The sequence below is a fragment of the Pleurodeles waltl genome, chromosome 12 (assembly GCF_031143425.1).
Source record: "Pleurodeles waltl isolate 20211129_DDA chromosome 12, aPleWal1.hap1.20221129, whole genome shotgun sequence".
NCBI classification, from domain to species: Eukaryota; Metazoa; Chordata; class Amphibia; order Caudata; family Salamandridae; genus Pleurodeles; species Pleurodeles waltl.
In genome coordinates this window covers 77,298,377-77,323,876 of record NC_090451.1, presented here as the reverse complement: position 1 = coordinate 77,323,876, position 25,500 = coordinate 77,298,377, and the positions used below count along the sequence as shown (strand labels likewise).

General features: G+C 46.9%; 1 protein-coding gene across 1 annotated transcript in view; it reads left to right on the top strand.

Annotated features, from left to right (window-relative positions):
- The first annotated feature begins 12,903 nt into the window (after positions 1–12,903).
- The window catches only part of ATP8B3 (ATPase phospholipid transporting 8B3), a 481,840-nt gene continuing 469,243 nt past the window's right edge, over positions 12,904–25,500 (top strand). Inside the window, exon 1 of the mRNA XM_069217044.1 lies at positions 12,904–12,980. The gene's annotated coding sequence lies outside the window, so the exon portion shown is untranslated. The remainder of the gene's footprint in view (positions 12,981–25,500) is intronic.

Sequence of the window (25,500 nt, the reverse complement as noted above, 5' to 3'; positions counted from 1 at the left end):
TCACATATGCAAGGACAATCAGAGGCAGAATATAGTTCAATACGGTTTTATTGAAGTATCTGCATCTTAGATAATAAAGCATGGATTGCAATAAATAGGACGATAAAGCATAACAGGATTATAATTGTGACAAGGAGAGTGAAACAAAAAAATAACGCTATTGTTACTAAAATCGTTAGGAATACCTCCTACCTAGGCTTTGTTAGAGCACAGCAGGTTAAGCTCTAATTCTGCCCTTCAGGTTCCCCCGGGAAGACATAATCCCTCATACCTGAGCAAGAGGCCTGTAGTCTACATAAGCAGCTGCAGCGAAGCACTCAGCAATCAGCATACAGTCGTTGTCATCTGGCTGGAATCTCCCTCTAACGTACATGGGTCAAAGTAGTGTTTTTATAATAAAACAGCTGATGTTCCAAGAAAGGATCCCCACATAAGATTGTGTATGTTTCTGTGAACATTAGAGACAAAGCTTACCACTTTTGCCGGCAACCTATCTTACTGCAACCTTGAGAAGAGCACAGAGTGAAAGAAATGTCTTGTTTAAGAACGCAGTGCTGGCCTAGGCAAAGAACAGCTAGATAGAGAAAATAAAACAAGACCGCAAATGTGGCTATTGTTAAGATAATAAAAAACTAAGCTAAATAAAATATGTCTAGGTTAAAGTGCACAGTGGCAGGCCTAGTTTGCTAAAATAACGTGTACGAAGCTATAACTAAAATGGTTACACAACACTAGCAGAGGGTATTTTAAAGGAAGTATGTGGATTGCTTAGTAGGTGCATGTGTGCTCGTGCCTGTGTGGGTGTGGTTGCGCATTCGGACACATTGAGTATAAGGATCAATCCAAACAAATAATAAACGTATGGCATCAAGAAGCTGCACTGGTTAAACAAATAGTGGCAAAGCCAGTAAGTGTGGCATTGCTCAGGCTGGTGAAATTGCTAATTTGAAAAGGGATATTGCAATTTTATGACATAAAAAGAGAAAACATGCCTCCTTTATGTGGTGACCATAAGCTTGCAATAATGCATTTAAATTTAAAAAAGGATTAACCATGGCATATAACTTAACAATACTAGTGCTTCGTACTAGACAGGTGACTTAGAATTGGTTTAGAACCAGTTTTTAGGTTTGATACACATCACACAAAAGTATGATCCTTAATAATGCACGGAAAAGCTACTATCGGCACTTAATTATTGTAACCTGAAGACCTATTTTAAATACACACAATGACTGAAAAAATGGCTAGAAAGTGGAAAGAAAAAAGCATTGCCACAGTAAAGTTTTGGCCCACCACCATGGCATTGATGTACCTTTTTTAAAGCACTTGTGCCCATGGTGATCAGAAAAAGTGTTTTTACTCAGAGTGCAAAATGGCCAGTGACTTTCATGGGCTGACCCCTTTACCCACTATATGTTGTGAGGAGTGGAAGCAGAATGTGAATGATAGTTGAACAGACCCGTAGATGAAGAGAGTTGGGCAAAAGCCCCTCTACATATGTATACATTTTTTTTATTTATGCATGTATTTTGATTTCTTAAGGCTCATGAGATAGTTAAAGCTGTCTCTAACCAGGCCTAAAAATGAAAAGGGGTTAGCTGGGGTTCCTTTTCAGGCAGGAGTTGAAGTAGGACAGATTTGTGACTTTTTTAGCTGCTGCAATGAATAGAATCTGGCATGGCTGTGTTAATGGGGTTCAGTAGGTTATAAGGTAAGGATCCTGTGCTCTATATTGTCGTTGAACAAATATCTAAGATGAACAATGGATGAATTGGGAATTTTTTCCATGAAATGTCTAACCAGCAGAGAGATTTGCAGAATCTGTCCATTGTACTCTGTGAGTTATTTTCTTAGGCTGTCTCTTCTGTGTGCGCAACACACCCATATTAAATTGCTAACCTGGAAAATATTATTTTTTGTGGGTTGTGTGCTGAGATTCCTTCCATGCCAGAATACACCACGACTCAGTCAGTCTTGGTTATTTGAGGTCTCAAACATATTCCCATATGTTACATAGTATTGCTAGAACCAGGACCCTAGACGTTCCTAGAAGGTCGGGGAGTTTAAGTAGATGGTGGAAGATGGAATGTATTCATAATGTGGTTGCAGGAATACATGACCAGTAATACTGTTCAAAGTACGTGATGGCCTCTTCAGGGATACCCAAGCTCAGATAATAAGACTTCCAAGGTATTTCAAAGTATCTATCCTAAAACATCTACCTACTCATGCATACCATTAGAACTAAGTGCTACCCTTCATAAGCTCATCCTTATCTTTTTGTAGTACGTGCCCTCTGTGGGGAACAGGGAACCAAAAAAACATCTGAAATGGCAGAGGCAAGGTCAGACAGGGCTGAACCAAAACCCCACATCACTGGCCCAATATAGTATACTGATGGTCCAATATCACTCAGTGCTGGCCTAAACCATGGCCATGGCTCACAATCAGATAAGAATGGCTTGGTGAGGCAAGAGCACAGATTTCTGGCCAAAGACCACACAGCATAGGTCAAAATCACTTGAAGTGCAATGGGCTGCATATATATTTTAGAGGTCATAGCAGCAAATTGTCTATTATTTACTATTTATGTGTTCTGCCACATGTGCAGAGGGGTTCTGCATATATGGGAAATTAAAGACTACTAACAAGGTCAATGTTAGCACAAAATGGATACTCAAAAGATGGCAGAAGTGCCTTTGTATCATGTCCCATCCCTCATCTCGCCCATAGCCCAGCTCACTAGGCAGACCCCTAGCTCAATTTGATTAGCACCTGCACTTATTTTTCCCATTTAAAGCATTGGAGGTAGGTGTAGGTCAGTGGTTTTCAAACTTTTTAATGACAAGCCCCCCCCTAGCTTGAAAAATAAAATCACTGCCCCCCTCAAACGTTTTCACTATTATTCTAATAAGTTGCCAATATTTAAATATGTCTAGACTTATTTAAACACTGCAGTTAAGTTCTGTTACCTTTTTAAAAATGTAATAACATCTTCTCTGCTTAAAACAAAGCACTGCTATCTGCATAATCTTCTTTTGGCCAGCGCCTGGCGCCCCGCCCCATCCCCCGGGATCACTTGAGGCCCCCTCATTGGGCCCATCCCCCAGTTTGAAGACCCCCAGTTTGGGTAGAATATGTATAGGTAGAGGTAGAGGTACGTGTAGGTATAGGTAGAGGAAAATGTAGGTGTATGTAGAGGTAGGTACAGGTAGGTGTTGATGTAGGTAGAGATAGGTGTAGGTACAGGTAGAGGTAGTTGTAGGTAGAGGTATGTGGGGTGGAGGTAGAGGTAGATGTAGGTAGAGGTTGGTGGAGGTAGGTGTAGGTAGAGGTAGGTGTAGGAAGAGGTAGGTGGTAGGTGTAGTTAGAGGTATGTAGAGGTAGATGTAGGTAGAGGTAAAGGTAGGTGTAGGTAGAGGTTGGTATAGGTAGAGGTAGGTGCTGGTAGAGGTAGGTGTAGGTAGAGAAAGGCAGAAGTAGGTAGAGGTAGGTGTAGGTAGGTATAGGTGAGTTAGGTAGAAGTAGTTGTGGGTAGAGGTGGCTGCAAGTAGAGGTAAAGGTAGGTAGAGGTAGAGGTAGGTGTAGGTAGAGGAAGTTATAGACAGAGGTAGTTATAGGTAGAGGTGGGTGTAGGTAGAGAAAGGTATAGGCAGAGGTAGGTAGAAGCAGGTGTAGGTAGGTATAGGTAGAGTTAGGTAGAGGTAGGTAGAAGTAGTTGTGGGTCGAGGAAGGTAGAGGTGGCTGTAGATAGCGGTATGTGTAGGTAGAGGTAGGTAGAGGTGGCTGTAGCTAGGTGTAGGTGTAGGTAGAGGTAGGTGTTGATGTAGGTAGAGGTAGGTGTAGGTATAGATAGAGGTAGCTGTAGGTAGAGGTAGGTGTAGGTGGCAGTGGTGATAGAAGTAGAGGTAGGTGGATGTACAGGTAGGAGGAGGTAGGTGTAGGTAGAAGTAGAGGAAGAGGTAGGTGTAGGTAGAGGTATATAGAGGAAGTTGTAGGTAGAGGTAAAGGTAGGTGTAGGTAGAGGTAGGTGTAGATAGAGGTAGGTATATGTATGTGTAGGTAGAGGTGGGTGTAGGTAGAGGTAGGTGTTGGTAGATGTAGTTATAGACAGAGGTAGGTAGAGGTTGGTATAGGTAGAGGTAGGTGTAGGTAGAGGAAGGTAGAGGCAGAGGTAGGTGTAGGTAGAGGTAGGTATAGGTGGAGGTAGGTAAAGGTAGAGGTAAGTAGGAATAGGTGTAGGTAGAGGTAGATCGAGAGGTAGGTGCAAGTAGAGGTAGGTGTAGGTAGAGGTAGAGGAAGGTGTAGGTAGAGGTAGGTGTAGGTAGAGGTAGGTGGAGACAGGTGCAGGTATAGGTAGAGGTAGTTAGAGGTGGAAGTAGGTAGATGTAGGTACAGGCAGAGATAAGTGTAGGAAGAGGTAGGTGCAGTTGTGGATAGAGGTATGTGTAGGTAGAGGTAGAGGTAGGTGTCGCAGAGGTAGGTGTAGTTACAGGTAGGTGTAGGTACAGGTAGAGGTAGGTGTAGGTAGAGATAGTTAGAGGTAGGGGTAGGTAGAGGTAGGTGTAGGTTCAGGTAGAGGTAGGTGTAGGAAGAGGTAGGTATAGATAGAGTTAGGTGTAGGTAGATGTAGCTGACAATACAGGTTGGTGTAGGTAGAGGTAGTGTATGTAGAGGTGTAGGTAGAGGTAGATGTAGGTAGAGGTAAGTGGAGGTAGAGGTAGGTAGAAGTAGGAAGAGGTAGGTGGAGGTAGAGGTAGGTAGAGGTATAGTTAGGTAGAGTTAGGTGTAGGTAGATGAACAGGTAGGTAGAGGTATATGTAAGTAGAGGTAGGTGTAGGTAGAGCTATGGGTAGGTGTAGGTAGAGGTAGGTAGCGGTAGAAGTAGGTGTAGGTAAAGGTAGAGGTAGGTGTAGGTAGAGGTAGGTAGTGGTAGAGGTAGGTGTAGGTAGAGGTAGGTGTAGGTAGAGGTAAGTAGAGGTAGAGGTAGGAAGAGGTAGGTAGAAGTAGGTGGAGGTAGGTGGAGGTAAATGTAGAGGTAGGTAGAGAAAGAGGTAAGTAGCGGTAGGTGTAGATGTAGGTAGAGGTAGTGGTAGGTGTACGTAAAGGTAGAGAGGGTAAAGGTAGGTGTAAGTAGAGGTAGGTGCACGTAGAGGTAGAGAGAGGTAGAGGTAGAGAGATATCCAAGAACAAAGTGCCATTAGCACTCGAAGTGCAAAACAAGAAGCAATACTGTGTGTAATAACACAGGCTGCACAAAGAGTTCAAAGACAGAGTCAAAGCAGCCCACTCCGATACATTGTGTAATCATAGTAATTTTAGGCCTATTGCATTCAAACCCTACGGGAAAGGATGTGGCCTAACGGCCTGAGCTGCTGACTTTGAAACTGGGAAACTAGGTTTGAGTCTCAGTGTCGGCTCAACATCCTGTGATTGTGGGCAAATCACTTAGGCCTTCATTACAACATTGACAGCAAATGCCGCCTACCGCCACGTACCGTCGCCGTGGCTACCAACCGTCCACTAAAATATGGTCATTGCGGCGGACGGTGGTAACGTGGCGCTGCTGCCAGCAGTAGCGTCACACCAGGAGAACGCCGCTGACCGTATCATGACACATGATACGGCCTGGCGGTGTTCTGCTGGCAGCAGCGTCACATCCCGTCTCCTGCCGGAGGACCGCCTGAAAGCAGGTACGTCAGGTTCTCCAACGGGGAGGGGGATGGGGGGTGGGTGTGTGTGTGACTGTATTTGTATGTGTGCATGCAGGTGTGAGGCATGTGTAATGTGTGTGTGCATGAATGGGTGTGAGTGTGTGTACATGTTGTGTTGTGTGATTGCGTGTGTGCCTGGATGTATGTTAGTGAATGTTGCTGTGTGTGTGTATGAATGTATGCATGCGTGGGTGAACGTGGGTATGCGTGTGTATGTATGTGCGTGTAGGAGTGTGTATGTTGGGGGAGGATGAGAGGGGGATGGCAGGGAGGGCTCTAGGGAGAGGCGGGGGGACCCCTATCAGTGCCAGGGAAGGGATTCCCTGGCACTGATAGTGCCTACCGCCATGGTTTTTGTGGCAGTACAGAAGCCACGGAAACCATGGCGGTGGTCGGGGTCATAATGCCATGGGCGGCCTAGTGACGGCCGCTGGGCTGGAGATTGTAGTCTCCAGCCCGGCGGTCGTTACCGTTGTGGCGGTCGGTGTGTTACATTGGTGGTTTGGCTTTGGCTATACCGCCAATGTCATAATGTGGCGGTATGTACCACCAGCCTGTTGGCGGTACTACCGCCACTATTGCACCGACCGCTGGGGTCGTAATGACCCCCTTAATCTCCCCATGCCTACCAAAAATATATGTCTCCTTCTCTAATGTAACCAGAGCCAATGTAAAGTGCTCCAATACCTTCAAGTAGATGGGCGCAGACACCAAGGAAGCAGTGACAAGAAACAGCAACATACCCAAACAACATACCACCATGGAGCGCGAAGCAAAAGAAATAAAACAAGTGAACAAGTGCAGACACCAACAAAACAGTGACAAGAAACAACAACATGCCCAAACAACATACCACCACGAAGCGCAAAGCAAAAAGAAATAAAACAAGTCCACGGGCACAGATACCAAAGAAGCAGTGAAAAAAAACGGCAGCATGCCCACACAACATTCTGCCACAAAGCGTGAACCAAAAGAAATTTAAAAAGGAGTACCTTTATCCTGGTAGCCAGAGAGCAAGGACACTGGCCAGTGTCCAACTGGAAGTGACCAGAAGGAGTACTTGGTCCAGAGCCAATCCTACATCAAGAATGACAAAGAAGACAACAGGAAGTGAAGAAGGACGACGTGCAGATGGCATGCTGCCCAATCAAAAGCACGTAAATCAGTAGGTTCAGGTAAGTAAGGGGCTGGGTCTAAGCCCCTTTTAAGTTTTTTTTTATTAGCAATAGTTTTCGCAAGCAGCGCGCAAGCAACCGTGCAGGGGAAACCTAAAAAGGACTGGTGACAATACTAACTATTGGTACTGGACACAGAAAATGATTAAAAACTTTAAGACTTGTGATATCAAAATATCTAGTAATTTATTGAAATTTAAGAGAAGTAAACTAAACACGAACAATGATTTCGAAATTTTAGCTTGAGTCTTTGGATTTCCTTTTATGGTTGCCAATTAGGTCCCCGGGAATGTGATTCATTGTGTGCAGCATCATAATAGGAGGGCGAAGACTTCACAAAGGAATCTGCTAGTGAGGCTGACTTTACATTCAGCTAGTGAAAATGTTAACTTGCATTCGCTATGGCCACATTATGCTGTCTCGTGTTGACTTAGAGGGTTCTAGATGTAAATGCAATGGGATCGCATTCCAGAGTGCAGCTCTGTGAGGCCACCCATAGAGGACAAAAGATGCTGTAAATTCCCCTTATTACAGGATATTTGCACCCAAATGGCTCAATGAATCTCGACTTTATCAAAGTATAGCAGAGTGCTACAATATAGAATATATTGAGAGATACAGGCGTTTTTGAAGTGCGCCAGTCTCACTATCCGTAACCAGTGGAGTTCTTTTAAGGTGGCTAAGATGTAGCACTGGAATGGTACTGCTTTTATGGACCATCACACAATATTATTCAGAGCTCCGAGCACTTGATATTGCAGGCTGGTCAGCTTAAAGAAGCGCCATTTTGAGTGCAGGAGGCCAGGGCCCCGGGCACCAGCCAGAGCCACCGTCCTACCCAGGGAGGGTGCAGCCAGTCAGGGTAAAATTCTCAGGCTTCTTTTAGCTGACCACTCCAGAAAACCCCCATGAGAGACTGGAGAAGCCTGTCTGGAGACTTGCGGCCTGGTCCCCTGGGCAGGACTCCAGGCACTACCCAAAGGCACTTTCCCAAGCCAGAGAAGGATGGGGGGTATTTTCCTCCCCATCAATGCTGGGCATCTCAGAGGAGCACCAGTAAGGGGTTAGCTAAGCCCAAGTGGAAGTCTGAGGCCTTGTCCGTTAGGCCAGGGTTCCAGGTACCAGTCAGAGCCACTCTCATGCTCCTGCCGGTCGACCAGCTTCAGGAAACCTCGGAGAGAGCTGGGTGAAGTTTACACTGACTGCTGGCGGTAGACCTCCTAGCCCAGGGCTCAAGCACCAGCTACAGCCTTCTCCACTACCCAGAACAGGTTAGCACCAGGCAGAGTGGAGTCTTGTGCTCCTCTCCTCCTACTCACCAGCTCCAGTAGGTCCAGTGAGAGGTGGGTGGAGCCCATGCAAATGCCTAAAGCCCAGTACACTGGGCCAAGGCTCCAGTTACTAGTCAGAGCCACCTGCATTCTCAGGGAAGAGTTTCGTCAGCCCCCCAGGTTTGCAAAGTTTAAAGACATCCACCCGTTAAAAGTTGTAGGTTTAAAATATTGGCTAATAGATCACTTGTGGCACATCTTCCACAAGGCAGATTTGCCAAGGGACACAAATGGGTCTGTCAACTCGTACGTCCCGGCCATGAACCACTTTCTTTTTGTACACAAAATATTACCAGTCAAGAAGGTATATTTAATTGTGTACACCCATAGCAGGTAGACACGTGACTGTTAATTAGCCTAGAGATACTACTGCTAGGATGTTGCGAGTGGGACATCTGTGATTCATGCAACATTAAATAATTCCTCCCTGGCTCTGAAAGTAACAGAAGTGACTGCTGGCTCGTAGAGAACGCAGTTCTGCTAGGCAGCGCGATCTCTCTCATATCCAGCCCAGGGGCAATGGTAGGCTTGACCAGACAGCATTTTGTCCCTTTCCCACTGCCTTCTCTGTCACTGGTTCTTAATCCGTATGATGCTTTCCCACTGTTCCTCCCCTGTGCCTCAGAGTGTTGGTGGACTCTACAGCATCAGGCCTCCCCCTATGACTTTCTTGGAACTGCTGCGACTCTGATTTTTGACTGCTTCCACTGCTCCAAGTGCAGTGGCCAGAATCTACCAGACGGACGGATCGTTGGATTCACAACGAGAAAAAACATGACTGACTGGTGACTACACTTACACAGCGCTGGCAGAATTTGCAGATTTGTGTGCAAGTAATCACCCAGCCTAACGATATGGAGAAATTCAAACGTTAATCTATGGAATGCTGCTGAAATAAAAAAGTTCCTCCCTTGGCTCCTCAAGCTCTTGATCCAAAGGGTGCATTAACCTATATACCTGGCAGTAACAGATAGGTTAACTCAAGAATACTCCTCCAGCCTAACTGGTCAACTTCTCAAGTAACCAGATCATAATGCTGAAAGTACCTAGCTTCTCTTCCTTATACCTCTCTCCTTCACCAATCCCTGCTTCTTACTTTGCAACTGTCTAGACCAGACGTTTTAGACAAGACTTCAGATATTACTTTCTTCGTACAGGAGTTCACACGCTAAGTATTTATTATATATTTTAATTATTTTAATGAGCAAAAGTCAAGCGTTGGTTGACTGATACACAGATATCTTGTTACAGTTTGATGCTGTAGTCACACTAGCTCACTTTCAATCACAAGACCTTTACACAAAAAATGGATGTCAAACCACTGAAGTATCATTTACTGACAATACTTTTTAAAATAATTTCTGGGAAAAAACACTATGCAAATGTCTCTTCATTTCTGAGATAATATATTTTATTTTCGTTTTCTCCTGTCAGCCGGGGAGTCTGATCTTAAGTCACTCTGACCCTTCTGCCTGAGTCTTCTGCACGTCTACCACCCTCTCCACTGGGCCCCCATCTAGGAGTCGTTTTCTTTCTTAATTCTTCTTTCTTCATGACTTCTTGAGAACTGCCCATCACTAAGCGCACATCAGGCATGTATTGCTCTGGTAGCCTCAGACACAGCACAGGCCTCTTCTTCTGGCATCAAGCCTTCCATTAAGATATTATCTGCTTTCTGCATCCTCTCTCTAGTTGTTTTAGAAGAATAAATTCGGACTATTATTGGTCCTTGAGTTAGTCTCAATGCTGTCACAGTGTACTGTGAGGTCAACAGATTTCTAATGAGTCTTTTGTGAGATGTGCACATAATCGATGCTGAAACGTGTATGTTTCCATGTCATTATATTGATTTATCATCTATGTTTTGTATGTCAAATTATCAAGTACAGAAACATTGTGCTACCAAGATAATGCGGCCAAAAGTTTGAGTACCAAAATATCGAGAAGATAAGTAGTTCATACAACTAGGTAAATATTTATTACGGGTTTACAGGTTTATACTTACCTATTATATGTTTACTTTCCTACTCAAGTATAAGTGTACATTTGTCACGTAAATGTGTACATATACTAGTTTCAGCTTTATTTTTTTCACAAAACTCAAAATAAATATCGATAAAGGCAGATAAAATTAGAAAAAAAATAAACAGAGATAAATACCGACAGAAATGTAAAAAAACATACCATAAAAAGAGAGCCCTATTTATAATTCAGTGATTGGAAAGGCGACCCTTTGCCCTGCACTCACTGGTTCCGTGGCACTGCTATTTCACACTTGTAAGCAACTGCTCTAGGCTGTCCGTATATTTCCATTATCAAGTTCGACCACCTAAGATATGTCTTATTTTTTTAATCCTGTTTCAGATCTATTTATCCGAGCATTTGCCTTTAGTGGGAGTTTGCCGGTTGAAGATTCCAGCTCTGATTTTAGAGAAGGTGATAGTAAATGAGTGACACTGAAAGCAATGGACTGATGTATGGTGGTTCTCTCTGGGGAAGGTGTTTTTGACACCTAAGTCAATATTCAGCCACCAGTGAAGTTAGTTGCTCTTGGGCAGGACTTGAAATCTGTCTTTGCTCATGGGAACAGCATGGTGGAAACAATCTAAGTGACTGAACTCCACAATGATTTGTGGCTGTACAAACTATATTTCTGATGAATGATTGCAAATTACAGTATCTAGCAGGAAAGCAAACATTGCTCTGAGGTCTGATCTCCTGTTCTTAGAATTCCTTTTATAAGAGGTCGTGAAAGCTTCCATTATGTTATCAGGTAACCGGCTTCCTTGAATCCACTGAGCGGCAGGTGAGGCCCAGGTGGAAGGGTGGGGAGATGTGTGTGTACCATTGTGTGTGAGGGGATTAAAAATCCGGTTTTGTGCTATTCCCTTTAAATCATTAAGCACCCTGAATGCAGACATTTTAGGATCATGTGACTATGGGACCTGTTGGGTTACAACAGGAGCTATAGCTTGTACCTATACTGTGGTCTTCAAGAATACGACAAGTTCTTGTGAAAGTGGATTATGCGTATAGTCTGAGCCTTTCCTATCATCAGACACACCGGGACATGCACCTGGAAATCAGGAGAGGAGGGGGGCAATAGGGTGACCATATGTCATAGATTAAAAGTCTGGACAGTCACTGAAGCAATTCTGGACATTGGGGCACTGTTACTGACAAAAACTGTGGACAAAATGCCAATTATACGGACAGAAACAAACATACAACTAATACCACAAGACAAAGGAAATGAACAGATGAAAATGTTGTTAGATATTAGCTTTATATCAGAAGAAAAAGCATTTTAGACTGATTCAAACTGCTGTATTTTTTTGTAATTCAGTTCCATTCCTAGGGTGGTTTCTAAATTATCCCTTCACAAAAGTAAAATGTGGGGCTTGCAAAAAACGTGCGTAACAGTAGGTGATTGCACGCTAAATTGCATTTTGCTGCTCATTTGACCCCATTTGACCCTACATTTGGGGCCTACATGGGTTCTCTGCTGCTTTATCTCTGTACACTTCTGCAGCAACTTCAGAAATTAAATGCTTTTCTGAGTCTGGCTTCAGCAGGTTGGGTACATGTTTCATCTAAGAGCTTTTCACTGGTCTTCATGATTTCCAGGAAGTTCATAGGTCATCTCTAGAGACTTGCTACTATTACTAATCTCATTTTAAGATGACTTTGAATAAAGAGATGCTTCTTACCTCATCCCACCTGCCCACCCTTTCTGGTACCTCGTAGACTGGAGTACCTAAATGTGGGACTCTCTTCTGTCGGTCCCATCCACAGTCAGTGTACGAAGTCAAATTAGTGTGTCCTTCCTAGGCGTGGTCACCCATGGCTGCTGCAGCAAAAGAAGGCTACCTAATGCAAGACAGGGTGGGAAATGCCGCCCTTCAGTCAGGGAAAGTGTACAAATAAACTGTCCCATGAGTTAACTTATGGGCAAATTAAGTAGTATTGCAAAATGTATTGTAAGTGGGCAATGTATTTAGTGAGAAAATGAGTTACTTACCTATAACTGTAGGTATCCAGTATTGGTATCTTTCATAGACTGACATGCTCGAATCTATTCCCCTCGTCAGAGTGGGAGTCCGACGGTACAAAAATAAAGCAGAATGCAAGAACTATACTAGACTATAATTGTCAGTAGGCCCCTTAAAACATGCCTCCAGGTTGTTATTTATCATTGTGTACGCAAACCTCTACAACACATCAGGGCTGGACTGCCGGCATTACAATATACCTTTCCAAAGCCCCTGAGTCTCCTCCTTGCAGAGCAAGACGCCCTCTTTTGCAGTGCTAAGCTCTATGTAAAAAGCCTGCATATGTTGCTTCTGTATATGCCAATGATTCCTCATCAGTGTTGTAGTTCTGTATGTGCATCTATGCGCACCGTGCTGTGTACAAGATCAAGGGAATCCTGCCTCTGTTAATATCTGTGTGCGCTGTGTGTCAGTCAACAGACGGTGTAGATGGGAGCATGCACGCCAGTGTGGTTGTGGCTGTGTGTGCACACATGGCCCAGGGTTTAGATGCAAACACGCAGGTATTGTCTGGAGACAGGTGTGCGTGGCTTCCCTGCAGGTGATTTACACGGGCCCTCCTCCCCTCTGTGAGGCAGCGCTGCATATAAAATCCCACAGGTCTCAGGTGTGCTCGCCACACCTCGCCCTGTGTGGAGAGCGGCGCAGAAGCCCGGAGCCGGGAGCTGGTTCACTATCCTGACAACCCGAGGACCAGGAAGCAAGGTAAGAAATGAGACCACCCCACTCACGCACGTCATGCACGCATACACGCCCCCCAAGACAAAGAAACTCTAGCTTTCTGCCACCCCACTGGGTAATGGGGATGATGCACCCGAAGATGAGGCAACATTTCATTCATCTCTCCGTTGTGACACCCCTTGTATCTTGGATGCGCTCTTAAGGGGATTACGAATGGCTTAAAACTTTACATTTTATTAGTAATACGTTGGCTTTTGCTATTCTCCTGAAATGAAACAACACATAAAAAGCGTGGATTGTTTTGCGTTATAATTATTAACCACGTTACAATTGGGCTGAATCAGTTGTGACTCACTTGGTCGCAGCCGCCACGCGCACGACGGACGCCGGTGCTCGCCGTGCAGTGACGAAGGAGCACGTAGCGTAGGTAACCCCCGGGCAGACGTCTTACTGTATGGATGCCCAGATTGTTGGGTCATCTTCTCTGAAGCGTTGAAATGCTGTGATGTTCCCGGTAGAGTGTGAAAGGGACAGTGGCCAAAGGGTTTATTGGAAAACATCTTCTCTTTCTGACCCTGACTGACATCTCTGAAAGCCTACTGGCCTTTAAGCGGCCTGACTGTCAGGAAGTCTTTAGAGCTCGCCAAAAGCTAGTGATTCTCTGCAAAGAGGCCACGGGCCGCCAAGTGGCTGAGACTAGAGTAACACCTTTGGCAGAAACGGTATTAGTCATGACATTTACCAATAAATGCACCGATCCTAATGACTATGAACAGCTAGAAGAGCGACACAGTGCTTGCCTGTGAAAGCTGAAACTGGGAAAGAACAGTTGACAGTTCCCTTTATTACATGGGAACTCACAAATATTATCCCAGGGGCCTAAAATTGTGGTCTGTGGCGTAACCGAATCTGCTTTGATGCCTGAATGGTGGGAGAAGATTTTGAAGGCAGCAGAGAAAAGTGGGCATAGTAGGCAGGGCCACTGGAATTACGCAGCAAGAGAGGACCAAATTATGCAGCATGGTTGAGTAAATTATGCAGCAAGAAAAATCAAATTATGCGGCATAATGCTGCATTTTTTGTGATAATATTAATTATTTCATCATTTTTAGGTTGAGCATAGCAGAGCACGAGCGTTGCTCTTCTCGACATGTTGTGATCTATGCTGTGGTGTTAAACCACGCACATCTCACGCCCATCACTTTCATTAGTTCCTGGGCCTGCCATTCAAAAATCCCTTGATGTCGTTGGTAAATGGTTTTGTTTGGCTCGCCTTGAGGCTGTTTTGTTACCGCTTGGAGATTGACCATGTTACATGGATTACTGCACGATCATCCATGTATCTTAGTGAGGTGCACTATTTTTTGTTTTGTCTCGCTGCTTTGCTCATGGCAGTATGTTTCTTCATCTTCCTTGGTTTCGGGCATCTTGCTGTTTCTTTGCGATGTCCTTGGGGCCTTTTTTATTTTTATTTTTTTGCAGTTTTATGTAGCACCAACTCGACACAAAGGTATTGGAGCGCTTTGTTATTTTGTTTTTGCAGTTTTATATAGCGCAAACTCTATACAAAGGTATTACAGCCCTTTACATGAGCACTGGTTACACTACACAAGAACACATTATTTTTTGGTAGCAAGGGGAGATTAAGTAATTTACCCAGAATAACAGGATGTTGAGCCGGCACTAAGGCTCAAACAGTGTTCCCCAGCTTCAAAGTCAGCAGCTCTGGCCCTTACCCCACATTCCTGGCGTTCTTTTTCTGGTGCATGTTGGGGCAGTCTGGAAATAATTATTTTTTTATGTAGCACTTGGTAATACAGGTTCTGCCATTTCATAGCACTGCAAACCAGGTGCCATTCTCAACAAAATCACTATAATTCATTTGCATTGACCTTGTAGAGATGAGATGAAAAAGCTATGTCAGGATTGTAATCTGTGACATTCTCGTTCTGTCAAAACCTCTGCAGTGAGTGCATTAACCAACTGACTTGAGGAGAGCTATTTGGCAATAGAATGTGCTCTTGATAACCTCCGGAGGGTCACCAACCAAGCACATAGGTTAGTTCTAGGCAAGAAGATTGCAAAAGGTGTTGTCTCCAAAATGGTGGAAAAGGACTCCAAACCCAAGCACTTCATGGCCTCGAGCTTGATAGCAAAAACATCTAGCCTCTTGATGTAAATTGGACCTCTCCAAATAGAGTTCAGTTAGCGCAAATGTGATACAAAGGTATTACAGTGCTTTGCATGAGCACCAGTTACATTACACAAGAACACATTCATTTTTGATAGCAAGGGGAGATTAAGTGACTTGCCCGAATCACAGGATGTTGAGCCTTCGCTGAGACTTGAACCGTGTTCCCTTGCTCCAAATTCAGCAGCTCTGGCTCTTACACCACATCCTCACCCCTAGGGTTCTTTGTCTGGTGCGTGTTAGAGCAGTCTGGGAATAACTCTTTTTTTTTATATAGCGCTTGGTAATTCAGGTTCTGCCACTTCATAGAGCTGTAAAGCAGGTGCCATTCTTAACAAAATTGCTATAATTCATTTGCATTGACCTTGCAGAGATAAAGAGGTGAAAAAGCTATATCAGGATTGTAATCTGTGACATTCTCGTTCTATCAAGATCTCTGCAGTGGGTGCATTAACCAACTGACTCGAGTAGAGCTTAACACTAGGTGATAGCACATGCCTTTGATAACCTCCAGAGGGTCACCAACCAACCACAAAGGTTAGTCCTAGGGAAGAAGATGGCGAAACGTGTTGTCTCCAAAATGGTGGAACAGGACTCAAGACTCCAGACCCAAGCACTTCACGGCCTCAAGCTTGATAGCAAAAAACTTCTAGCCTTTTGATGTAAATTGGACCTCTTCAAATAGAGTTCAGTTAGCACAAACATGATACAAAGGTATTACAGCACTTTACAAGAGCACCAGTTACATTACACAAAAACACATTCATTTTTGATAGCAAGGGGAGATTAAGTGATTTTCCCAGAATCTCAGGATATTGAGCTGGCACCAAGACTCAAACCGTTTTCTCTAGCTCCAAAGTCAGTAGCATTGGACCTTACTCCATATCCTCTCCCCTAGGGTTTTCTGTCTGGTGTCTTTTGGGGCAGTTAGGAATAATTAATTTTTTTTTAGGTCGAGTGCACAAGCGCTTTGAACTGTTGTAAGTATTGTGGGCCTTTAACCACGCCCACCTCTCGCTCATCACTTTCTCTCGTTCGTGGGCTTTCCTTTACAAAAATCTTTGATGTCATTGGTAATTGCTTTACGTTTGTCCCGCTTTGCAGACTGACCCTGTTACTTGGATAATTGCACGATTGCCAGTATACTTCAGCATGGGTGAACTATTTTTTCTTTTGTCTCTCTCCTTCGTATTCCATGGCAGCCATGGCCCTCACAGCACCAACAGCACAAACTTCATCTGCAGTATTGGAGCGCTGGTCACATTGTTCACACTGTTACCTAATCAGAGTAATTTCTTTTGGCTCTTCCCTTCTAACTCTATAGCTTTTCCACAAACACTTATAATTGGTAAATGCTTTACTAAAAAACACAGAAATCAGCAATGCGTCTCTCCTGGCACAGCAGGAGAGCCGATACAACAATAGTCACTGCACGCTGGAAAAGTCGCTCCATAATGCTTTGCAAGCATTCTTTTTCAAAACATTTTTACCCATAACTCAGCCTGTGGTGGTCCTAGGACAATGGGGCCACAACCAAAACGTTCAGCATGACACACTCTTTCTGTTTATGTCCTCTCAGGGTCCCCACACTAAGTTAGTGGGCACCGCAAAATAATACCCCTCCCACATTTCAGTCCCTTTTTATGTTCTCTTATGGCTGGAACTTTTGTTTTACAGCTTACAGTAGTTTGTGTTCTAAGGGCCATAGTACTGCAGTACGCCTGCTAGGCCTGAAAATGTGTAAAGCACTATGCCCTTTAGGAGCTAAATATATGGATGCACTACATTACTTTGTCCCGTTCTATTTTCATGTGGTTATGCTCTCTCAGAGCTAATTATATGGTTACATGACCATGTTTCTTACAAATGATATTTTTTGTGGTGTTCTCTAGGGGCTGTTCTGTGCATTATAGTCAACATACTATAATATTTGATGCACTTGTTCATCCCATAATGCTTTGCAGGGCATTCTTTTACTAAACATTTGTGCTCATAACGCAGACTGTACCAAGTGGAACTTTTGTTTTACAGCTGGGGGTAGTTTGTGTTTTAAGGGCCTTGTTTGTGATATCATTGTAGATGCCCTGCTAGTCCTGAAAATGTGTAATGCACTATGGTCCCTAGGGGCTCTATATATATTGTTACAATGCAATGCTTTCAATCATTTTCTTTTCATGTGGATATGCCCTCGGGGGGCTAACTATATAGTAACATGACCATGTTTTTTACAAATGCTATTTTCATTACAGTGTTCTCTGTGGGCTGTTCTGAGCATTACAGTCTAATACTAAACATTTATTTCTGATAAAAGGTTTTTATTGGATTTATATGATAATTATATATGTTTTATTAATCTCTCCTTATTGCAATTATGATCATGATTCAGGCCAACTTAACATCCTCATTACACTATGACTGTTTGAAAACTCTTGATATGTTTGGGTGACCCTTCTAATTTATTTCTCTCTTTACTCCTCCATGGCTGTCTTGTTTTGGGAATTGTGTTAGCCAGCCAGAAACTCTGATGGTGGGGTGGTGAAAGTGGTATTCTAATGGAATTAGCATGGCAGATTTAAATTAGGATGCTAAATGGCAACATTTTCATTTTTTGCTGAACATAGAGGAAGAAGGTAAATGGAAGTGATTTAGGGCCATATGTACAAACACATTTTCCCATTGACACAGAATGGGAAAAACCCTTTGCTACATCTGGCCCTTAGTTACACGCAGAGCTACTGGAATTATGTGGCAGTAAAAGACCAATTTATGAGGCAGGCTTGACCAAATTATGTGGCAAGAAAAGTCCAGTTATGAATTTACAACACCAATAGCTCTAACTCAAGCAAATGCGAGACCCATTGCACTGTGAATGCTTGTTTTCTATAGCACTTGGTAATACAGGTTCAGCCATTTCATAGCGCTACAAACCAGGTGCCATCCTTACCAAAATCGCTATAACTTACTTGCAGTTAAGCTGCCTCTTCTGCTATTCCCTTTGAATACAGTCAATATTTCTAAACGTTAGGCTGGTATTGGCAATGTAGAGGAATAATTACTTTAAAAGTTTAACACACAGAATTATATAGATGTCCCCTTTTCTTTGCTCCTAACTCTTTTGACCCCCTCACTCCCTGGTTAAATGCCACAAAGGTGCCTCTTTGTGGCTTGTTTGGTGCGATAAAAGTTTAGGTGCACACAATAGAAAGGGTTGCATCTCTAGGGTATCACAGCCAGTCTGTAGGAATGAGGCAAAACACTCACAAAATAGTGGCCTTTTTGTGTCCTCTCCCCTGCATTGACAGGCCTAGTAGTGTTGCTGTGTCAGCTGGCATACATCCACTACACTTCAAACCAAGACACATAGGTAAAATACATTGGGGGTCATTACAACCCTGTCGGACGGTGTTAAAGCTGCGGTAATACCGCAAACAGGCCGGCGGAAAAAAAAAGGGAATTATGACCGTGGCGGAAACCGCCAACAAAGACAGCCACTTTAACACTCCGACCGCCACAGTGGTACAGACAAGCAGCGTGGCGGTCACCGCCAACAGACTGGCGGAAGACAAAGTACCACCCACAGTATTACAACCCGCCAATCCGCCACCTTTTCCATGGCGGATTCACCGTGAATAAAAACACATCGGAAACAGCTTCTGCAATGGGAAAACGCTCACCTTAACACACTCCACGAGGAAGGAGGACACCATGGAGCCCGAACTACAAATACTCCCTGCCCTTGTCTTCCTGCTCGTCTACGAACACCAGCAACGGCGGCGCCGAAGACAACGGTGAGTACTGCACCTACGACATAGGGGAGGCAAAAGTCAGGGGGACACACGCAAAACCCCCACCCCCACCCTCGCACATTACAACACACACACCAATGCATTTCCAAACATCACAGTAACAACCCACAACCCCCCCGGAAAAATGCAAAGACAAAAGGAAATCAGTTCAAACACTGTAATGTATCAAAATTCAGTTACCAAATATATACAGATAGATATACACAATCAAAATATTATACATTACGAGAAGTAGTGCAGGTATGCACATATCAATGTCCGTGCACCACTGGGCCCAAAATGCATGGGCGAGGCCCACACTAGATACCTGTCCACAAACGGAGAGAACACTGCAGGGGCATCAGATAGAAATACAACAGGCACCTCAGGGGGAAGGGAAGGGGGGCACCTCAGCCGGCTGACAGCACCACGCCAGATCCACAACGGGGCTCCATGCCCATTGATGTATCCTGGGGAGTGCAAAGCCACAGTCTCACAAGTCTTTTCAGTGGGTGGTTTGCCCACTGTACCATCCTGGGGAGTGCAAAGCCACAGTCTCACAAGTCTTTTCAGTGGGTGGTTTGCCCACTGTTACATCCTGGGGAGTGCAAAGCCACAGTCTGACAAGTCTTTTCAGTGGGTGGTTTGCCCACTGTACCATCCTGGGGAGTGCAAAGCCACAGTCTCACAAGTCTCTACAGTGGGTGGTTTGCCCACTGTACCATCCTGGGGAGTGCAAAGCCACAGTCTCACAAGTCTCTACAGTGGGTGGTTTGCCCACTGTTATATCCCGGGGAGTGCAAAGCCACAGCCTCTCAAGTGGATAACAGTCTCCACTGGTTCTGGAGGGGGACTGGTGCCCAGAGTGCTTCATCCTGTTAAGGACAGACGGAGTGGATGCATGTCTCCACTGGTTCTGGAGGGGGAATGGTGCCCAGACTGCATCAGGCTCCCCGTGACGGTTCCTGTCCCGTCACTGTCCCAGCTGCACATGGGATAACGATGCTTGATGTGGCGGTTTTTTCCCTGTCCAGCGGTGCTTTGGCATGTTGGTCTTTTCCCTGTTCAGCAGTGCTTTGCCATGGCGGTCTCTGACCTGTTCATTGGTGCTTTGCCCTGTTCAGCGGTGCTTTGCCCTGTTCAGCGGTCTTCACCATGGCGGTCTTTTCCCTGTTCAGCGGTGCTTTGCCAGGCCGGTCTCTGACCTGTTCATTGGTGCTTTGTCCTGTTCAGCGGTGCTTTGCCCTGTTCAGCGGTCTTCACCATGGCGGTCTTTTCCCTGTTCAGCGGTGCTTTGCCATGGCGGTCTCTGACCTGTTCATTGGTGCTTTGCCCTGTTCAGCGGTGCTTTGCCCTGTTCAGCGGTCTTCACCATGGCGGTCTTTTCCCTGTTCAACGGTGCTTTGCCATGGCGGTCTCTGACCTGTGCATTGGTGTGTGGCATGACGGTCCCTCATTGCCCAGCAGGGCTGTGGCTGCCGGGGCCCTCCTGGGCACTGACTCCGGCGGTGGTCTCCTGACCAGTGACGATACTGCTGCCCTCCTGGGCACTGACTCTGGCGGTGGTCTCAGGACCAGTGACGATACTGCTGCCCTCTTGGGCACTGACTCTGGCGGTGGTCTCAGGACCAGTGACGATACTGCTGCCCTCTTGGGCACTGACTCTGGCGGTGGTCTCAGGACCAGTGACGATACTGCTGCCCTCCTGGGCACTGACTCCGGCGGTGGTCTCCTGACCAGTGACGATACGGCTGCCCTCCTGGGCACTGACTCTGGCGGTGGTCTCCTGACCAGTGACGATACTGCTGCCCGCCTGGGCACTGACTCTGGCGGTGGTCTCAGGACCAGTGACAATACTGCTGCCCTCCTGGGCACTGACTCTGGCGGTGGTCTCCTGACCAGTGACGATACTGCTGCCCTCCTGGGCACTGACTCTGGCGGTGGTCTCAGGACCAGTGACGATACTGCTGCCCTCCTGGGCACTGACTCCGGCGGTGGTCTCCGGACCAGTGACGATACTGCTGCCCTCCTGGGCACTGACTCTGGCGGTGGTCTCCTGACCAGTGACGACAGTGCTGGCGGTGGCGTCCCGGCTGCCGGGGAGGATGGCGGCCTTCTCCGCCGTGCTGCTCTTCCCAGACTGTGCAGACTTCCTCTGGCCCTTCACCTCCTTTGGAGGAGTCACAGCTGACTCGGCACTCCCCCTGGGACCCTTGTGAGCAGGTTTTCCGCCAGGAGTCTTCACCCTGTCCCGTCGGCTACTTTCCAACTTGAGGTGCTTTACAGGGGGTGGACTGGCAGTGCTTTGGCTCCGTGTCACACTGGCTGCCCTGGTGGCCGGTGCACTCCACACACCTTTGACACGCACCACTGGTACTGGACTTTTTTTGGCTGAGGTGCTACTACGGGACCTATCAATTGGAGGGGTGGGGGTGGGGGCAAAGAGGTCAACGTTGCTGAGGAAGAGTTGCTGACGAAGACTGGGATGGGTAGCTGGAGGGGGTCTGGGAGTGGAGGAAGTGGAGGTGGTTGTAGGAGGTGTAACTTTAGGTGATTTGGGTGCAGGTGCAGGTACTGGAGGCTGTAGTGTGGTGTTTGGATGTTGGGTGTGTGAGTGGCCGCGTTTATGTACTTTGGGAGGGGGCGTCACAGACACACTGGGAGTGGACACAGGGGACGTGTAAATGGTAGTGGGGGTGGTGAGTGCAGGTGAGCGGGGTGTGGTTCTGGGTGTTCTGGTGCGAGTCCTAGTGCCTGTAGATGTAGTGCATGCAGGTGAGAGTGTAGACGACACTGGGAGGGAGGAGGGAGACGACAAGGAGGGGGACACAGTGGAGGCAGTGGATGTTGCTGTGTCTGTATGTGGGTGATGCTTGTGTGAGTGCCTGTGGGTTGTGTGGTGCTTATGTTTGCCTGAGCTACTTGTGTGTGTTGAGGTGTATGCATGCTTGTCCGATGGTGTGCTTGGGATAGGCTGGGGTACAGGGGATTGGGTCTGGGTGGAGGAAGTTGGAGGGGGGAGGCTAGACACAGGGACAATGGCTGCCATCAGTGCTGAGGCCAGAGATTGCAGGGTTCAATGAAGGGCAGCCTGACCAGAATGAATGCCCTCCAGGAATGCATTACCGTGTTGCAACTCCCGTTCTACACCCTGGATGGCATTCACAATGGTAGACTGCCCAACAGTGAGTGACCTGAGGAGGTCAATGGCCTCCTCACTGAGGGCAGCAGGGGTGACAGGGGCAGGGGCTGAGGTGCCTGGGGCGAAGGTGATGCCCACGCTCCTGGGTGAGCGGGCACGGGGCGAACGCTGAGGGGCTGCTGGGAGGGCGGTGCTGGTAGGGGAGGTGGTGGCTGTACCTGTAGAAGTGGGGGGCACAGATGGTGCCGCCACCACAAGGGAGCTCCCATCAGCGGATGAGTTTGCGTCGCTGTTTGGTGATCCTGTGCCCGACGTGAAGCTCCCCTCACCCTCCGTCCCACTGGTGTATTCAGAGTCTGTGGTGTGGCCCTCCATGGCCATGTGGGATGCAGCTCCCTCGAACTCCGGTGCAACTGAACCTCCACCTGATGATGCTGATGCACAAAAGAACAGGGAGAGCAGAAAAGGGGGAGGGGGTGACGGAAGAAAGACAGGTTGAGTGCATGGCTTACCGCTACCGTTGGCGGACAATACAGACACAGCAGCCCCCTGCACTACGCCGTGCTCTTGGCTTCTACAGATGCAATTTCTGGGATCTGGCCTACATGGCTATGGTGGACATCTGCACACATAGATGCCACAGGGGCATGTATACCTATACTTGGCACTCTACTGAGGTGGGGTGGAGTGACACATGGCCTGCATTACAGAGGGGCCTAGCCTACGTAACTCGCCCTGGCCTAGGGAAACCCACAGCCCTCCTCCCCCACCCAGACCCCTCCACTGCGCGCAAAGTCCCCAGAATGCGAGTGTACTCACCCCCTTGTGTCTGCTGTGATGCCCTCAAGCGCCCATCCAACTCCGGGTAGGCCACCGCCAGGATCTGGAACATCAGGGGGATCATGGTGCGAAGGGCACCCCTCCCACGTTGGGAGGCCATCCCCAGCTGAGCCTCCGCCGTCTTCTTGATCCAGCAGCGAATGTCCTCCCATCTTTTCCGGCAGTGGGTGCCCCGTCTCTGGTGGACACCCAGGGTCCGGACGTCCTTGGCGATGGCACGCCAAATGTCCTTCTTCTGGTGGGCACTGACCTACATGACATGCAAAAGGGAAGAAGAGAAGTCATTACCAATTGCACCGTCGATGTGAGTGGCCCCCACCCCTACCCTTGCCATGTGGCACATGCATTCACACTCCTTAATGTTCCCTGAACTCTGCCCCCTTCCAACTCATATCCAGCCCTCTCCACCGAGGCATAGCCCATACAAAGTGCTCCCTGTGTACTTACCTGTTGGTCTGGAGGACCGTAGAGTAGCGTGTACTGGGGAGGACCCCGTCCACGAGCTTTTCCAACTCCTGAGCAGTGAAGGCAGGGGCCCTTTCCCCAGACGCAGCAGCTATTGTCTCTTCCAGACCGAGGTCACAGCAGCACTTGCAGTGTAGGTCCTCTCCTGTCGAAGATCAGGTATTGAGTGATTGAACAGACAGAAAATGGCGGTCACGTCCACGGCGGTGACGTCCGCGGCGGTGCGTGTCATCACCGCCGGCGCACTTCATCATTGGCTCTTGGGACCCATAGGGTCCAATGTTAACCAATGCAGCATTGCGCTGCGGTCTTCGACCGCCTACCGCGACGGTGTACAACGCCAGCGCAGTTACCTCACATCCCATTGTCCCACTTTAGAGGTCAGGCAGCCGCCGTTTCAGGGGCCCACATGCCCTAATTACCAACTGCGTCACACATACCTAGGCCTACACTCAACACACATACAGGAACAGTTTTGTGTTTTGTGTAGTGTTCTGTGTATCTGTGGGTACATACCTGGGAATTTGTTGACTCTGAGGTCGCTGTTGTCCTTCCTAGGCACCATCAGCTGGGACATTTCTGAAGATGGCGGAATCCTCCGGTGTACCGACCGCTGGTGGACCTGTTGACAATGGAGGAGCGACATTTGATCATCACCTACAGGTTTGACCGTGCCACTGTCCATGAACTATATACCCAGTTAGAGCCAGACCTGATGTCACCAATCCGCCATCCCACTGGAATCCCCCCTGACGTGCAGGTGCTGTCAGTGCTCCATTTCCTTGCAAGTGGGTCTTTTCAGACAACAGTGGCCATGGCATCAGGGATGTCCCAGCCTATGTTTTCCAACGTGTTGTCCAGAGTGTTGTCTGCCCTGCTGAAACACGTAAGGAGCTACATCATTTTCCCTCAGGTGGAGGATTTGGCTACAGTCAAAGGTGACTTCTATGCCCTTGGACATATCCCCAACGTCATAGGTGCTATTGATGGGACCCATGTAGCTCTGGTCCCCCCCCACAGGAGTGAACAGGTGTACAAGAACCGGAAGAGTTATCATTAGATGAATGTACAGATGGTATGTTTGGCAGACCAGTACATCTCCCAGGAAAAATGCTATGTTCCCTGGCTTTGTGCATGACGCCTACATCGTGCGGAATAGCAGTATCCCGTATGTGATGGGTCAACTCCAGAGGCACTGTGTGTGGCTATTAGGGGATTCTGCTTACCCTAACCTGTCCTGGCTATTGACCCCAGTGAGGAATCCCAGGACCAGGGCAGAGGAACGCTACAATGAGGCCCATGGGCGGACTAGGAGGGTGATCGAACGGACCTTCGGCCTCCTGAAGGCCAGGTTCAGGTGCCTCCATATGACAGGTGGTTCCCTATTCTACTCACCAAGGAAGGTGTGCCAGATCATCATCGCCTGCTCGATGTTTCACAATCTTGCTTTGCGACGCCAGGTGCCTTTTCTGCAGGAGGATGGTCCAGATGGCGGTGTTGTGGCAGCTGTGGAGCCTCTGGACAGTGATGAGGAGGAAGCTGAGGAAGAAGACATAGACAACAGGGAGTCAGTCATACAGCAATATTTCCAGTGACACACAGGTGAGAACATTTTATTTTACTATCACATTCACTTTCACACTTCTACCTCTATCCTGTCTGTCATTTAGTAGCAGTATTTGGTAACTGAGTTGTACCTTTCCATTACGGTTTCACAGGTGTGGTTACCAACGTGTGTCATCTGCTTGCATCCTTCATGGACTTGTGATGTGTGACATAGGTATGTTGGCTTTACAATTGAGAACGCATTTTGACACTGTCATTGATAATACAAATTTACCAAATGACAGATTGACTCCAGATTGTTTTGTGCTTCAAGGGTGTTTATTTAAGTGCTCAAAAATGGAGGGGGGGTTGTAAAATGGTGATGGGGGACGGTGGAGGAATGTCCATGGCAGAGTCCAGTCTATTGGTCACACAGGTGCACAGCCCATATGGGCATAGGAAGTGGAGCTGGGGCAGTTTCAGTATGGACAGGGTAACAAAGTGGGACAGTGGGATGACAATCAGGGTGGTCTCATTTCCTGGCGGGGGTCTTGCCATCTTGCTCTGTCCTGTTCC